This window comes from Melanotaenia boesemani, chromosome 22 (assembly GCF_017639745.1).
Source record: "Melanotaenia boesemani isolate fMelBoe1 chromosome 22, fMelBoe1.pri, whole genome shotgun sequence".
In the NCBI taxonomy this organism is placed as follows: Eukaryota; Metazoa; Chordata; class Actinopteri; order Atheriniformes; family Melanotaeniidae; genus Melanotaenia; species Melanotaenia boesemani.
The window spans coordinates 5770917-5788588 of record NC_055703.1 but is presented as its reverse complement, the minus strand read 5'-3'; the positions used below and the strand labels follow the sequence as shown (position 1 = coordinate 5788588).

The 17672-nt window shown below is 37.4% G+C and overlaps 1 protein-coding gene and 1 long non-coding RNA gene across 7 annotated transcripts in view; one reads left to right on the top strand and one right to left on the bottom strand.

The window, feature by feature from the left end:
* Positions 1–6280: 6280 nt before the first annotated feature.
* LOC121633347 lies at positions 6281–8418 on the bottom strand. 2 transcript variants are annotated; one of them, XR_006009049.1, is made up of 4 exons: positions 8245–8418; positions 7587–7820; positions 6399–6913; positions 6281–6321 (listed from the first exon to the last, which is right to left on the bottom strand). It is a non-coding gene; the product is annotated as an uncharacterized LOC121633347 (long non-coding RNA). The 2 variants fall into 2 exon arrangements; XR_006009050.1 differs by having other exon boundaries at positions 6399–6466.
* Positions 8419–9033: 615 nt separating this feature from the next.
* disp1 (dispatched homolog 1 (Drosophila)) overlaps positions 9034–17672 on the top strand; it is a 102204-nt gene continuing 93565 nt past the window's right edge. For 3 of the 5 annotated variants that reach the window (XM_041975258.1, XM_041975256.1, XM_041975252.1), the window contains exons 1-2: positions 9991–10091; positions 10354–10430. The gene's annotated coding sequence lies outside the window, so the exon portion shown is untranslated. Of the gene's footprint in view, positions 9165–9990; positions 10092–10353; positions 10431–17672 lie in introns of those variants that run through there. The other 2 variants (XM_041975253.1, XM_041975255.1) reach the window with 2 other exon arrangements.

Sequence of the window (17672 nt, the reverse complement as noted above, 5' to 3'; positions counted from 1 at the left end):
GAAAAAAAATGCACAGAAGTTTTTTTCTGTTTTGTTAAACAGACTTAAGGCACCATTATAAAACCAATCAAAACAATACACAAAACAATATACAAAATGCAATTGTGCAGTGTGCTTAGCAAAAAGAACACGGACCCTGTTAAACAAATCTTTAACTACTTTACCCTGCTAGCCACAATAAAACACAGAATCATCTCTGACCTTCAATGTATACAGAAGATACAGAATACAGAACAAGAAATGATGAGAGATTTATTTTATTTTATTTAACAGGGACAGAACATATTAAGAAACAAAGATAAAAAATCAGTGTAAATATGCCAGGGTTAGCCAAAAGGCTAATTTTCACCCATTGTCCCTGGCCAGATCTTACAAGGCTACCTGGTAACTAATAAAATATTATAAAAACACGTTATGAACGCACACATGCGCAGAATTACTAAAATGGTAAATATATATATATATATATATATATATATATATATATATATATATATATATATACACACACATACATACACATACACACATATATATATATACACACAGACACACACACATACACATAAATGTCACAAACGTAGAATTACTAAAATGATAAAATATATATATACATATATATATACACACAAACATATACATATATACATACATACATATACATACACACACACACACACACACATACATATATACACACATATACACATACACATACATATAAAATATACACATACACACATACATAACACCACATTACACATTACACAAGTACTAAAATTATACATATCAGTAACAAACCCTCAAAAAAAAAAAAATAAAAATAAAACACAGACCATCATTTCATGCATCATCAGGAAGAAAAGAAAAAACACACTTTAAAAATATAAAAACAACATTAATGTTGACAAATATAGGTATCAATAAGCCACTTTTTTGTGGTGGAACGGAATGACTGGTAGGTGTCAAGTTGTCTGATATGACTTTTTACTATCGATACCAAGTAAATCTTTAATTCATACTGATCAACTAATTTTGAGCTACCACTGTGAATATTGTACATATATCTCTCTATATTTATGTATGGATTTGTTTTTTAGGTGATCAACGCCTATCTGACGTTGCTTGTTAGTAAATTCAACAAACACAGTGCTGACCAAGCTGCCTTCATTGACACTTACGAGACGACCCGCATCTAGACAAACAAAACTTCCAGACTCAAGGTGTTTAAAGAAATATATTATTAAATAGAAATGACTAAAATACAATGTTTAAATATTCTAACAAAATGTAAAAAAATAAATTAAAATGTAAATGTAGGCCATTTGTTTGCAACAGTTTTAATTTCTATGTAGGCATAACAAATGATCAAATTATAGGGAACATACTGAACAGTGTTTCTTTATATGGGAGAAGTTCACTGCACTTGTCATCTCAGGACACTGTAGCGATGATAAGTAATTCAAAACCAATCTGATGCTGCAACATCCAGAGGAGTGGAGCCCCGCATGGCTTCAGAAGCTAAAAAACATGCATGTACACAAATAGTGTCACCAGCAAAGCAAACGGTTGTGTACGAAACAGCAAATAGCAGTCCAACAACATATCCCTTACATCTTCATATTCACTATTCTGTCCATAACAGCAAAGACTGTGGGTGACAGTGTGATCATGCATGTTTTTTATGTTGCAACATGATTTTATCCATCTTTTTGCAATATAACAGCTGGTAAATGCTGTAGTTCACTAAAAACAGGATATAACAAGAATAAATGAGTTAAAAGGGACAATTCAATGTGTTCACATTAGAAGAGTCAAAGGTAATATAAAATAATTCAGATTATTTATTTATTTTATTTTTTTCATGAATGGCTTAATAAAATGAAAAAATCTGTTTTATTTCGTACCACTGAAAAAGTACAAAAGAACAGATTGAGATTTTCTTTTAACAGAAGTTGGGTGTCCATGGGAACATGAACAGGTGTTTACTGCTGAAAATGAAGCTAAATTCAAACTAAATTTGTACTTGTATTCAAACTCTTGTTTGTGTTGATACTTTTGTTTGTGTTTAAATGTAAACAATTCTGTTTACTATTAACAGTTTTTTTCTCTGAGAGTTGGTTCATTTTCCTCCAACATCGAGTGAGCAGAACAGAAAAATACTTTTTTCTTCAACCTGGTCTTTAAACAAGCAGCTTGCAACAACAAACCATTTAAGATTGAAAGTAATGTGGTTTTCTTTTAAGAGGAGATAAACATTTACATTTTCTACTGTGTCCCTGGTACATTTACTCTGACATACTAACACATATATGATTCTGACACTTCTGTAGTAATCTATCATGTGTGTGTGTGTGTGTGTTTCCAACATAACACACCGGACTATGGAAAATATCAAAATCAAATCAAGTAAGACTACGTGCTAGTCTTAGTTGATCCTTCACCCTGTAACGTCCAGAGCCAGTCCTGGTGCGCAAATGCGCAAGCGTCCTGCATGCGTTTCAAAACACTGCACTTTCAGAGCAAAAAATTATGCAGTATTTCTAAGTTTATGTACATACAAATATTAAACATTTAAATATTATGAGGAAAACAAAAATAAAACTTATTCTGTCCCCATAGTTCGTGTATTACATTAATACAACATTTAATTTGACCTAAAAAAACTATAATTCTGACTGGATCTTAAAAAGACTAGGTAGAAATTATGACAGTTACTCAAACAGTATTTACTCCACCCAAAAAGTAATTTTTATCAGTCTTGCAGGTGTAAGATTTTGACAGCTGTGGCTTCAAGGTCACCCTAAGCCTGAGCTGTATATATATCCAGGATGTCTCTCTAAACCATGTACTGCCGGGAATCGTCTGAAGGTGTCATGTCTGCTGAAGAGAGCCGTCAGCCTGGATTTCTCCTGGGACAACTTAACGAGGTGAAGAAGGAACCCAGAAAATTGGTAATCAACTTCTTTATTTTACTTAACTAATTAAATAAACATTGAATTTAGTTTTCTATCAATACAACCCTCCTCCCACCCTTCATGAATTACTAGATCAGGTACTTAATTTGCTATGAGGCCCTAAATTCACAAATAAATTGTTTTATTCTGATTATAATTTTCTTTGTCACTCATAAAAAATGTTGGGACAAGTATTTACTTTTTAAAATAAATTTGATCAATTTATTACAAAACTTCCATATTTCAAACAAAGGCAGAGTCATAGGAGAATACATTAGCAGAGTTTTTAGAGCTAAAATCAAACTTTTCACTGGTTTTTGTGTCAGGTGCAGAATGATGGTCGGTCAAGCTCAGTCTCTGTATCTGGTCCTGGGCCTGAAGACCTCGCCCGATTGACAAGGACTTGGAACGCCACTCGTGAGAGAAATCGTTACCGAGAGCTGAAAGAGGGTTTCGATAATTTGAAGGTACCTGGAGTCGCAGTGCAGAGGGGTTCTTAAGTGCATATTTGAATCCAATTCTAAACATGCATCTGTCTGCAGGCTGTGTTACCTGGAATCAGTCCTGATGCAAAACTCACTCAAATGGATGTTCTGCTTCAGGCTATTGACTATATTGCTTATCTAAGTGAAATATTGGACCAAGGGCCATCAGCTGATCAGTTTCTCTCTGGAGAAGACTTCCAACCTGTTGAAGTAAGGAGCAGACAGCTCTGTGAGCTGCTTTTAACTTTTTAAAATACAATATTTAACTTCTTTACCCATCTTATGAGTGAGTAAAGAGAAAATGAATCAATCAAAACGTTTTTATATTAACGTATGTTTTTCAGCAGTTAATCAACTGATGATAAAATAGTATAAAAAATACAAGAAAAATGGTGATCAATGTAAAAATATGGTTCGATGAACAGTGTTATGACATTATTCTGTATCTGTCCTCAGAAGTGAGCCATGGCGACCCAGCCAATCAGATGCCTCCAACTTGACGACATGGGACACGTCCTCTGACCCCTCCAACAGACCAAGAAAGGAGAAATAAAATTCACCCTTTTTCTGAAAACAAAAAAAGTGATTTATAATTAGTATGTCATTAAAAAAGATGGTCGTTGCTTAAATAAAGATTTTAGCTATACTTGACCCAGTTTCCTTTATTTCCATTTCTCTTTGTAAAAGTTGCAACTATTGCACTAATAAATACTTCTTAAAATGACAGCCATGCTTTGTTTTAGATTTTGTGAAATTTCACATAATAAAACAGATATGTTTCTGTTAATATCAACATATATGGACTTCAGTGCAGTTTGTTTCATTATATTCCAAGTACACTTTAATCTTTATACAGTATTGAGTTTGTCATTTATATTAAACTGATGTAAAAGAACCCTGGTAATTGTGTCCTGTGAGGTAACTCATTTCCCAGGCTACATTAGAAACTAAGCTCTTAATGAGTCCTTAAAAATAAAAAATCTGTTCCAGTTTTCTAGAAATAGACCTTTATTACCAGCACGGTTCTGATCTGAATGCATTTGGATCCTCACATAAAAAAACTTTAAATAAGGCTGCGAACCAAAATGTGAACTAAACAATGATTCAACTGTTAAAGCTGTGCTATCTTCTTCAAGGTCATATTCAGTTCCCCATGAGGAAATGAGGCATGTTATGTACTGATAATACTGTATATACTCCCAGAGATGCTTTGATCCTTACACACAAAATGCTGCCATCAGGACTCCCTTAGACCAGATGCTGTGAAAAAAAACTACAGTAAATAGAATCTTCACACACACACATTCAACTATGTAAAGAACAAAATGTTTAATAAGAATATTTCATTCATTCAGATCTAGGATGTGTTAATTTAGTCTTCCCTTTATATTTTTGAGCAGTGTATATTTATTCACCAGAGGATTTTAACTATTGACACTTTAGATCATACCTAACATCTGCAGTAAACATAAGCATGTTTGGCCTTTATTTACATAAGTTAGTAAGGGCCAGTCTTTCTCAGTCTCATCTTTTTTATTTAAAGTTATGGAAGGCCTTAAATCTAGACGATTTTATTCATCGTCTGACAGAATTTGTACACCTCATCTGCAGTTCACAGAGGCTTTTGTCTCCTCTTATTTTGTTCATTTCACATGACAGTGTTCAATCTTTTAACAAATCTTCAATCTATATACTGTATCTTCAAACATCTTCAAACTATTCACACACATGTAAACATCTTTGGAAACAAGTGCAAAAAAAGAAAAAAAAAAAAAAAAAAATCACAGATGTGTGTGGGATCCAACACACATCTGGTGAAACCACCTCAGATAAAAATCACACTGAATCTGGAAAAGACATAATTGTTTTCAAATTGTGACAACCTTCAAAATCTTTTATCACAGATTTTGTTAATATATATTTTTCATGTAATGTTAAAATAATATTCAAACAGGCACTTTTTCATCCACATAAAATAGTGTAAACCAACATGACTGATTATAAAACTATGAGAAAAATCATATTTCATTTCCCATTTCAGATGAAAAATGACTTAATTTTCTTACCCCGTTAAAATCTTTCTTGTGCTCCTTTCCCCCACAATACAAGCACAAGTCTGTAAGGTCATCTTTTAAAAAAAAAAAAACGAAAAAACAAAGAAAGAAATCATGAATACTTATTTTATAATAGTGTGGTTTTTAATGCTCTTCAAGAATCAACCCAAACGCCACTGTCCATGTTGGGTGAAGTTTCCATTTATTTTCAATGATCTCTTATTGTATGCGTTGATGACAGGTCACATTTACGATCAAAATAAAAGGTGTCAATAACAAAAATGTGATAGTGGTAAAAACTGTGTCATTCTCCCGCACCCAAGCTAATTAGAATGCCCACATCACCTGTGGCTGCAACACATCTGGTGCACCTCTTTACTGCCACCCAGTGGGATTATACAAACCGAAAAACAATAAATGCCTACTACAGCGTTTGTCACAAAAGTAACATGGCTGGTTACATAATATGTTCAGAGGCAGACAGTGTGAGGTGTTTTCTATGCCTCTAAACTCCATCTCAGCCCTGATAAGGAACAAATGTGTTAGTTATCAAAAGGGACCTTGTTAGTATCTGGTCGGTGTTCATTATGTTATGGGTGATCAGTGCATTTTGATGGTGTAAAATGGGATAGTTTTATGGTATTGTACAACACTTTAACCTGCAAAAAGAAATCATTTTAATAACAGCTGGCGTGTTTTAATATAAATAAGTTGTTTTGAGTCTTAATTTCAAGCAAAAAGTGTTAAATTTTTAGGTTTTGGAATGAAGATGGCTAAATTGTTGTTGTGATCACGCATCAGGATCGACATGTAGGCGTTAATACTCTGTGAAGGAAATTTGTATGTAGACAGTTTTGTAGTTAACTTACAAAGCAGTAAATCTCATAAAAATAACTGTATACCTTACTTTCCAGCACCTTGTTTGGTCCAATTTGACAAATGTCCCAGCAGAACATTTCGAAGGCCCCTACTGTTGAGAGGACATGTGAAACAAAAATAAAAACAAGTAGAAAACAAGGTTAAAACTGTTGCTGATAGCAACTAATAAATCCATCAATGCTTAAAGTTTTTGTTTTAAGCAAACCTATGTCATACACTTAAATATACATCATTAATATGGTGGAAAGATAATTGTGGGTCAAACGTAATTGAATATAAGAATTTAGCCAAAGTATTTCTCACATTTCTAAGCGACAGCTTTACTATATTTGGGTGTGGATGTCAAAATATATTGTATAATATTATATATCTATAATACCCGCAATGGGTTGAGAAAACAAAACAAAGGAAATACTCATAATAACATGTGCATACATATATATTGGTGTGACTCAAAAAGGAGTGGGAAGAAGAGAAACTCCCTACTACATCGACTCTATTTACAGGTGTCGGCATTCATGCAAAATCTTCCGTGTGCCTGTGTGCATACATATAAAGAAAACAGTAAACAATTACAATTACAAACAGTTACAATCATTTCTGAGGAAAGGGAGAAAAGGAAAATACGTTATAATTAATCATCTTTAAGAGCATATTGATGTAATATTTTGTATTTATATGTTTTTTTAAAAAGCTTAAGTGTGGTACAACCCTTTAATTGTTCATCCAGCTCATTCCAAAGATCAACTCCAGGACGAGTGATGAACATTTTTTTAAGGTGGTTGGCGCAGTTTTTTTTAACATTAATTTCTTCTCTCAAGTTATACTTGTCTCATTGTTATGTAAGATTTTAACCATTTTAGAGGTGTAGGTGTATTTTAGTAGAATATTGTGATCTATGGTATCAAAAGCTTTTTTAAATCTATAAAAATTGCTATTGAGAAATCTTTGTTTTCTATAATATTACTTACCTCCTCAACCAGATCAATCAAAGTGAGAGTAGTAGACCTGTTGTTATGGAAACCATACTGACTATCATTAAATAAGCAATACTTATTGATATAACTGTTTAAGCAGTCCATAAATCACTTTTCAAGGATTTTTGAAAATTGAGGCATTTTTAACTTGATCATTTAAATGGCTTTGTTTTGAAAGTATTACAATTAGTTTAAAACATGTTTATACCATGGTGATGGGACAGGAGTACTTACGGAATTAACAAATTGTCTTCCCTGGTCAGTAAGGATCCTTTTGGGGGCTCCAAACTGATATACAAATTCAAGTATACATCCAGTAGCCTCCTTGGCAGACTTTGACTTCAGTGCATAAGCCTCTGGCCACTTAGTACAACAAGCAACCATTACGCATATGTACTGATTTCCAGTATTTGATGTCGTTAATTTGCCAATAAGGTCCATTCCCAACAACTCAAATGGCTCAGAAACCTGAAACAACAAAGATTTTCAATTGAACAAACCTTTTCCAAACCCCAACTCTCATACATAAAATTTAGTCTCTCAAATGTTTTCAAAGTTTAAAAGAAAAGATATTTTTTTTGAGTGATGTACTTTTTAAACCTTCATGGACATCAGTATAAAATGAGCAGAGTTAATGAACTAACATTTATTGGGGGTAAACTCTGATGGCTTTTTAATTGACGGACCGCTGGCCTGACAGGCTAAGCACTGTGAGACCTGTAAATACAGTATGTTAAGTAAAAAGAACAAGTTTTTATTAAAAGTAATGTAAATACTAGACAAAAGATCTTACACATCCCTTTAAAATAGTTTAAAATGGTATAAAACATGTGTTAATGAAATACAAAGTATTATCATATTATTCTGGAATAATGATGTGTTTTGTACATACTCAGTTGTTGATGTCTACTAACATGCCTGGCCAGTAGAATCGCTTTGATATTGTCTCTTTGTCTTTGTTTGGCATCAGTGTGCACCGGTAGCACCGGCATGAAAGTCCAGAAAAATTTTGTTGGCCTCCTCAGCACCACAGATCACTTTTGTCTGTTTTTGCACTTCCCTTGTGACGCCAATAATACTCTTCTCCTAAATAAAGGCAGATGAATAAATAAAAAAAATTGGGCTTAAATACAATTTGATACTACCATAGCAGTACCACAGTCATCAAATGGTGATTGAACATGTTCATAATGCTATGTCATATAAATGTCTCCATATTCTCCATTGTGCAAGCCTTAAACTACGTGTCTGTGTGTGTGCGTGTCCATATGGTGGTTTTAATCCATTACAAACTTTTAATCAATGTGTTAAAATAAATTAACTGCATTTAAACACAATAGCTTAATAACACAAGTTCCGTGGACCACAACAGATGTTGTTAGACCCTGTTCTCTCAGTTAATTCTGGACAGTAATCGCACAAAGTTTTTTCCCATTGGAAATACTGGCGTCAAACTAATTCTAATAGAAAAGACGTTCTGTGGGTCTTACCTTCGAAGTCTTAGCAGAAATTTCTCTCTCTTGGTTGAAAGCGCTGTATATGCCTTTTAGTTTGCACTTTACAACTTTTCATGGTCTTTGGGATTCATTGTAGCTGGCGTGAAGTTGTTAAACTTCTTCAATAACCGTGAAATGTCAGCTATCATTCGGCTCTTTCGCGCATGGCACATCGCTGTCTGGAACTCAGCGCGCAGCCGCCCACCCAGCCAGCATGGTTTGATGCTTAAACTTCAGCAGAACATCGGGAATACTTTTTATCATCACCATTTCGCGCTCAGTCTTTGCTGAGCTTTCATACCGAGTGCCTGCCAATGTGAGTACGCAGCTTGGCGGTGAAAGGAACCACAGAGGAGCCGCTGTTGTTTAGCCAGCTGTTTTGGTCAGCGAGGTTAGCTGGCTAGCAGCAACAGTCAGCTAACATAAACTTAGCTAGCCTGCTGGGGGGCAAACAAGAGCCCTGTGCTGGGTTTTGGTGGTGAATTAAACCTAAAATAAGCACTCGGGGTAGAGTGAATGTGACCTGCTCCAGATTCGCGTGACAATTTGGCGTAGTTCACGTTAGCTTGCAAGCTGATTGGAGTCAGCTGTTATTTCACGTAAGGCCGAAGCTATAATCATAACGTCATATCTGGCTGATAGTGGACACAATAACACGCCTCAGCCTAAAGTTGACAAACAACTTTCCTCAAATGAATGACTCGGAAAACGGCGTTTTAGCTGTTAAATAGTACGAAAAAAACAGTGGCACATCCAGAACAATCACAAGCGTTAAGAGTATACTGTAAGATAAACGCAGCACGCGTAAAGGTGTACTAAGACAAAGAAATTCTAGGAATTTTTTTGGTCCAGACTTCTCTGTTTATGACTGTATTATGGCAGAAAATGAGCAGACTGAAATTAGAGCTCTGCCACGGTTCTCAGCTCAGGGATTTGAACACCTACTTGTTTGCAGGAAAGTCCAACTTGACTGTCAACTAATCCAGTTATCTTTGCCCAGTCCCTTTAATCTTATCAGTCCTATTTATCAGTCTATATTACATGTCTTTATTCACATGATAAAAACTAGTCTCTGTTGTGGATAACTAAACTATGCCATTATGTTGTGAAATTGTTCCTCTCAGGCGCATTAAGAAACTCATCCTCTTCTTATCGCTTCTCAACATCATATAAACGTGACCAGAAGCTCAGGAGCCAAATATCTGTTTAGAAATGCGAGTGGGGAAAAGGAGTAATTAATTCTGTGTGTATGTTTTCTAAAGATTTGTGCACAGCATTAAATGAGTATGAGATATATAAGTACACAGAGCAAGCCCATGAGGCTATAGGAATGTTTACTGATAAGTTTAAGTGACCCCTGGAGTACTTAAGGCTATTTTCTGAATATTTTCTGTAGTTTTTTGTGCTTAGCTGGCTCCACAGAAAATAGTTATGATAAATTTCAGACACATTGACCCTGTTAAGAAATTGTACTTATATGTTTCTTCATATATTTTTCTTGTCAGATACCTTTGGAAGCAGATTGTTTCATTGCCATCAGAGACAAGAAATAAAAACAGAAAGCTTCTTCTGAGAATTTACAGTAAGTACATGGAACATAGACACATCTTCACCATCTTCTGATCTTTCTTGGAAAGCGATCTTTGAAAATGTGCAGGAATCTGCTACGTTGCCTGAAGCTATGCATTTCCTATAGTTACTTTTCTCCTGCATCTTCCAGCAGCTGCTTGTAATGTTTAGAAGACACCACTAGATGGCAGCATTGCGCGTTCTATTCCCCTGATCAGCCCAGTCGTCTACTGTGTACTGAAGATTTACTGTGAGGCTTCCTGAAGAGATTCAACCATTAAGGGAAAAATAAAAAAGTTTCCATCAGCATACACTAGTATTAACTACCCTTTCAGTCAATTTATTACCAGCTATACCAGTGTGTGTGTGGTGTGTATCATGGAAGTATTATTCCATAAACAATACATCACTTGGAAGTTTAACTTAATTTATTGCTGTAGTCATCTGTTTTTTTTTTCCTATAATGTAGTGAACCAGTCCTCCATTTCTCACCATTACTGCTTGCTTGTTATATCTAATCACCTCTCACCCATCCCTTCTTAAATGTGTTTAGGAAGGGATGGGTCCCCTCCTGGCCTCCCAGCCCTTCCTAAATGTGTTTAGGAAGGGATGGATCCCCTCCTGGCCTCCCAGCCCTCATGAACAACTGGGTCTGGACAGCTGGTTGCAACAGCTGCTTGCCGTCTCATTTTGGCCTCCGTCTGCATCTGGCAAAGTGTTCCTCCATAGTGTTGTCCTTTTTGGGAGCCAACCTTTCTGTTTCTAAATCAGTCTTGATGCTATCTTTGTTGTCATTTCAGCAAATTGCCTGCTGAATCCATAATTATTTGTATTTATTTTAATGCTTGGAGCAGTTTTTATACTTTTGTGCACTCTTATAACTTTAATTGCTCAGAAACAATCATCATTCTCTTTTTCAATTTTGTTCCAGTATCATTGAAATAAGCTATTTTCTTCATCAGCATCAGAGTTTTATCCAGTTTCAACTTTTGTTCTTTTACTGCCATTAACTCTCAGCGGACTACACTGGTATTTGTGTTTGTTGCCACAGAATGAATCCCATATGTCATCTGAGCTGAAATAGCGTGGTCTGAATAGTCATTTGTCCAATGGCTGATAAAACTCTGTAACTTTCCAGATTTGGGGAAATGATCCCTGCACAGTGATGGTAAAGTGAGGTAATGCACCAACAATGTAAAAGTGTAGCAAATGATCAGAAAAATGGGCTTTAATGGCGTCAAAATGTTTTCATTGCAGTTGAGGGATTGAGCTATCAAAACCCCAGATGACACCAGTGACCTTTAGTCCTGTTGCTAATGTGCAGTTGTTGGGATTGTAATTTATCTCGCCTCGCTCTGATGTATCCTCTGCTTTTCCTCCTCGGGGTGGCACAGAGGTTAATCGTGCTAGGAGCTGGGTGACACTGGAGGCACACTTGCTGCCTATAATTCAAACTGTTGCACTGCTGTCTTTGATATGGAGCTGAAGGACGGAGACACTGCTGGCGGATCTTGTGGACCCCTGTGGCACCGGCATGCCTAATCTCTGCCTGTCTCTGTGGAGATGAGAAGCTGCTACACAGTGTGGATTTGGGATCTTCTGGTGCTGACAGCTCGGTCGGACAGATTCACGGAAGATTTCTGACAGAAATGTCCCAGACCTGAGAAGAGACAAAGCTTTGCTCCGTCTGGCCTGTCAAAGACATGGATTTAGATTTATTAGAGAGAAATATTTTGCTTTCATGAAGGATGAAATCCAATCCAGAACTCAAATTTCAAAGTTTCAGCCTTGACTGGTCTTTGGGAATGAGAACCAGTCCATCAGCCAGTATGTTGACCAGTAACAGCTGCAACAATTGACTTGGAGTTTTTCAAGAGATGATAAATAAGTGATAACTATAAAGTAAAAAGAACGATGGGAAGAGGTGCCAACTTTAACTTTAAGTCTAAGATATTTTATAACCTGGGCCCTTGTTTCCCTTGGCATTAGGTGCTAAATATTCATTTGTATATAAGTCTTTACTGCAGTTTAATGACCAGTTGAACACAGCTAATTTAGCACTGACAGGCTCAGGCTGTTTTTATAGGTGTTAATGATGACACTAAGGAAAGGATCTGCCAGAGAGGAAACATTTTCTTCTACTGTCTCAGTTTTTGGTGTCTCACAGTAACCAGGTTTAAATCTCACTCTACATGTTCTTGTGTCTGTATGGGCTTCCCTCAGATGTCCTGCTTTCCATACATGCTTTATTTCTCGGTGATCCTAAATCAGCCCAGTGATGGACTGGTGACCCGCCCACTGTGTATCCTACCTCTGGCTCCGTGTGAACCAGGACCAGCTCCAACAGAATGAAGTGGATTTAAAGGGGGAATGGCTAATGTACTTTAATATGTGCTCTTCTGGCAGCTGTCTCTGCTCTTTCTCTGACATAAGACCTGCAAAAAACATGGTTCCTGCAAAAACTCACCTCCCACCAGATTTCAGAGTGAAATTTTCCCTTCAGTGGGAATTCCACAGAGATTTTTGATGCTAGACATAGAGCAAGCTGAGGCTATCGACTACGAATACGAGGGGTTTTAGTTTTCTTTTCAGGGTTGCGTAAAGCTCTGTATGAATTGGGTGATTTTTGGCCGACCCAGATGAAAGATGACATACATGAAAGGAGATGAGAGATGTTTAAACAGTCGTTGTGATGGTCTCATGACCGAATCCAAGACAAATTTCTAAATGGATCAGATATTTAAGATGATTAGGTGTAGCTTCACTTTCTGTGTATGTTTGGTTGAAAACCCACAAACTGGAGCTAAAAATTGTGGTTACTTTCATTCAATAATTTTGTCAAAACTTATGCTCAATCCTGATTCCCATCCACGATCGTTTACCTCCGTTTAGTAACAGTAATGTGCTTCATTTCTTCTTGAGATGAAGAAGCAGTGGACATATAGTCTGTTAAATGGCTCAATGAACACTGCTTCTTTCTTTCTAAGGCCCCATTTCCAACAAGGGGGTCTGGCTTAGGATGGGATGGTTTGATTAGGCAAACCCTAATCAACTTATACAGCCAACTGTACCCCTGTCTGGTAGTCGTGTATAAGCCGGATAGCGATAGAAGCGTCTGGTACTTGATAGTGTGACATTGTAGCAGTGCAACACTTTCCTTGAATTATAATGGACAAGAATGCGAGTCTGAAACAAAGGAGGGGAATGGTGGACAACCCGCAGTTTGTGTTCTTTCTTCTTGGCACTTGGCTTTAAAAAAAAACATGTTATTTAAACATGGCGCGTGTCACACTTTGTTCTTATTACAGGGGAAGCAATGACTCTTTTGAACAATCAGTCAATTGCAGTGTGTCAATCTCCATCCTTTTGGAATGGACTGGTAATATTGGCAGCCCATAGGAAGGGATATTCTGATACCCTTCCCAGTTTTTGCCCATGGAAACAAAATAATGTGTACTGTACCGTCCTGAACCGAGCTTCATGGTGGAAATGGGGCTCAAAAGAAAAGTGACGCCTACCCTTTCTGCAAGATGGAACAATAGAGAGTTAAGGCCAGGGAGAGGAATTGGGCATTTGTGCCTGAATCACCTTTCACCTTCCTTCACTGCCCCTGTTAACCTACTTTTTATTAGACACATTTCCTCTAGTTTTACTTTTTTCCTCCCTTTAACTCAAAAAGTAAAAAAATGAGTATGATCTCTTTATACTGATTATACTGATAGCTGGGCTCAAGTCTTAAGTGTGTCTGGCTTGTAGATGACACCATCAGGTCAAACTGAGCCTCAGCAGACGGAGGCATGGATCCTATCATGGCATCTTTCAGACTGTCCATCACATCAGCTCCTTTCTCGGCGTCTTTACTGGCCTCGTAATGGAAAGCAGGCGGCCTGATAGGCTCTTTTCCTTCTCATTGCTGGGCTTTAGATTAAAGAAATTGATAGAGCCTGGTGCTCCTTCAGACCCATGTGGAAAGTTTTACATGCAAAGGACTCTGCACTGTCAACTCTTTGACCTGAAGAGGGCCCTATGAGGGAAGAAGTGCACTAAGAGGCACTTTTTTTTGTATCATCTAGGCCCAGAACCTTGACTTATCATAACTGGCACCACAGCTGTCACAGTTTGCATATTGGAAATACTGACTGATTCTGGAGCAGGTGTTTCGCATTAGTGCCACTATTTTATTCAACCCCCTTGTGAAAAATGGGGTTGAAAAAAACAAAAAGCTGTGGTCAGTGTAGTTGTCAGAGTGGATCATTGTAATATATGGCAATCTGAGCTTTGTTACAAAAGCAGTAGCTTCCCAATTTTCCCGAGGATATGTAAGAGGCACCGAAAGGAAGGGGAAAATAAATTAATGTGGTTCAGGTGGGCTAACCCAAAAGACAGATCAGAAACATGGGAATGTCTTTGAACGCTGGCCTTTTCCATCCTGCTGTTACTTCTCAGTAAGTTCTGCTGGACTTCATTGAGTTTGCAGAAATATTAACCACAGATGGAGACTTTTATTTGATTTTTGACATTTTTCTTCTATGTAATAAAGATGGATACTGCTCCATAGTCCTGATTATTTTATAGGCGTACAGTTTTTATTTGAACCTAAAAGTTTCAAACTTGCTACATTTAATCTGTTTTAGGAACTCTACATGCACTCGATCAGTTTTCTGTGTGTGTGTGTGTGTGTGTGTGTGTGTGTGTGTGTGTGTGTGTGTGTGTGTGTGTGTGTGTTTGCGGCCTGCAGAATAGCATTTGGCTTCCTCACCTCATCAGGCTTTGTTTCTGTACGTGTATGTACGTGAAAGATGTGATGTGGGTGTGTTGCTTCTCTGCATCATCCCCCTGGTTGCATAGCTCTTCAGACAAATCCCCACAGACAGGGCTTTGCATCCCCCACAGAGAGCAGTCTCATTAGGATTTGTTGCACAAACTGGAGAATGCTGGCTGGCTAAGGGAGCAGCGAGGCCCCGTGTCCCAGGGACACATGTTTCTCACTGAGGCCTGACCCTGGAGTTCTGGGCCTTGTCGAATCATATTTGGCTCAAATGCCTCCCAGTCATGGGCTCAGTTACCTCTGAACCAGCTTCACTGAGGCTTGTATGTAAAACGGAGCTTAAGGTTTTAATAAATGGCGAGCGCTTGTTGAGGAAACACAGAAGGCTGATGTTACTATCACAAGGGATGGTGTTGTGTATTACACCTCGAGGTGTTATTCTTATGTTCCTAATTTGGTGAACTAAGACGTAATGCGATGTCTCTGGTACATGTAGAGAAACTGGGGGGAGTTGAGAATCTACCTAAAACAATAACTCTTAACTATTTGTACTCAGTAGTTTGGGTAGTTTTATCAATGCTCTAATTAATTATTGTATCACACTACACCCAGTGGTTATATTATTAGGTCCACTTGGCCTTCAGCAATGCCTTAATTCTTGGTGTCAGATCTGAACAACCATGATGAGAATCTCCTTTCCGTATTACCCAAATTTCCCTGAGGACTCTCTGAAGGGATTATTAAAATATTTCTATTCTGTTCTATTCTATCATAAAACTGCTCTACTGGACTGAGATCTGGTGGCTGTGGAGGCCGTTGGAGTCCAGTGAACTCATAGTCATATTCTAGAAAGCAGGTGGAGATGATCTGAGCTTTGTGACATGGTGCATTATCCTGCTGGAAGTAGCATCAGAAGATGCTACACTGTGGTCATAAAGGGATGGACATGGTCAGCAACAATACTCAGGTAGACTGTGGCAGTTAAACCAGGCCATGTCGGTACTAACGGACCCAAAGTGAGCCAAAAAAATATCCCTCACTCCGTTACACCAGCAGCAGCCTGAAGCGTTGATCCAAGGCAGGATGGATCCATGTTTTCATGATGTTTCCACCAAACTGACACTTAAAACTGACATAACACCCACTAAGATGCAGCTAACAAAGGACTCGGCCAGCAACTTTTGTTATCATAAATAAATGTAACAATTATTATGGAATTTGGGGCCATTTTTGTAGTTTAGATAAAATGATTTTCTGAAATTTATATGTTTGAAGTGGTAATATATGTATACATTGTTCCAAATGATGTGGTTAATTTACTGCAGCTGCAGATGTAATTGTAAAGCAAAGTATATGTCTGGAGTCTCAAACTAACAACATACATAACACAAGCTACCAACAGTCACCCAGTCAATCAAATACGAGCACATTTTACTGATAGTTTAAATATGTTGACAAAATGGTTATGCGCTACACACTGACTTTGATCTGTTAAAAGTCTGGAGGAAATGTTGGAGAAGTTGTAATTATGATGTGGCATTGTAAGTCAGAGTTAAAGCAATCCAATTACTTGGACAAGTCAGTCCAGTCTGTTTTACTGGGGACATTTTGTCCTTTTTTAGCTTGATGTATCATCATTCATGTTTAGCATTGACAGCTGGGATTCTGATTAACAGGGTGGCTTTAAATGAATTGGCAGGCGGTTCGGTGTCACCTTGAAAAGAGGGTTGTGGTGTCATGCATATTGAGCGAATGAAGAAACTGGCTCGATTGTCCACTTCCTTTCACTGCTTTTATGTAATTGCTATTGCTCTTCTATTCTTCTTTGCAAGGGTGGACTTTCACTGTGGCTATATCCACCTTTTGTATAGCTTTTGTTTCTCTTACCGAGGGTAATCGAATTTTATACTTGCCGCTTTAATAATTTTGTTGACTAGTTTGCACAGGACAGGGAGGTCCAGCTCCGGTCCTCGAGGGACGCAATCCTGTATGTCTTAATGTCTCCTTGATCCAACACACTGGATTCAAACTAAATGGCACTCCTGAACAGCTTGTTGTCTAATTTTGCCCAAGCACATTTACTTATTGATCTGATTCAGGTGTGCTGCAGCTGGAAACGTCCAAAACCTGCCGAACAGTGGCCCTCGAGGACCAACTTTGGACGCCACTGGCATTGGAAATTGGATAAATGTTCTATATATAAATTTAATGTGAGCAAGTTTTTATGATGCTAAGAGATCCCCTTGCATGACAATATTGTGGATACATCCGAATATGTTTGGTTATAGCAGAACAACGGCCATTAAAAGCTTATTTATGATGATCAACACACTGTTAACTACTAATGTACTTTTTGCATGTTGGGAGAAACTAATTTTTTTCCAGCTTTTCAGGTTTACATCTTCAGCAGTCTCTTCACTGTGTAGTGCAATAGTAACTATGAACTAAGGATGGGAATGTAAAGCAAAACTACTACTCAATATGGTT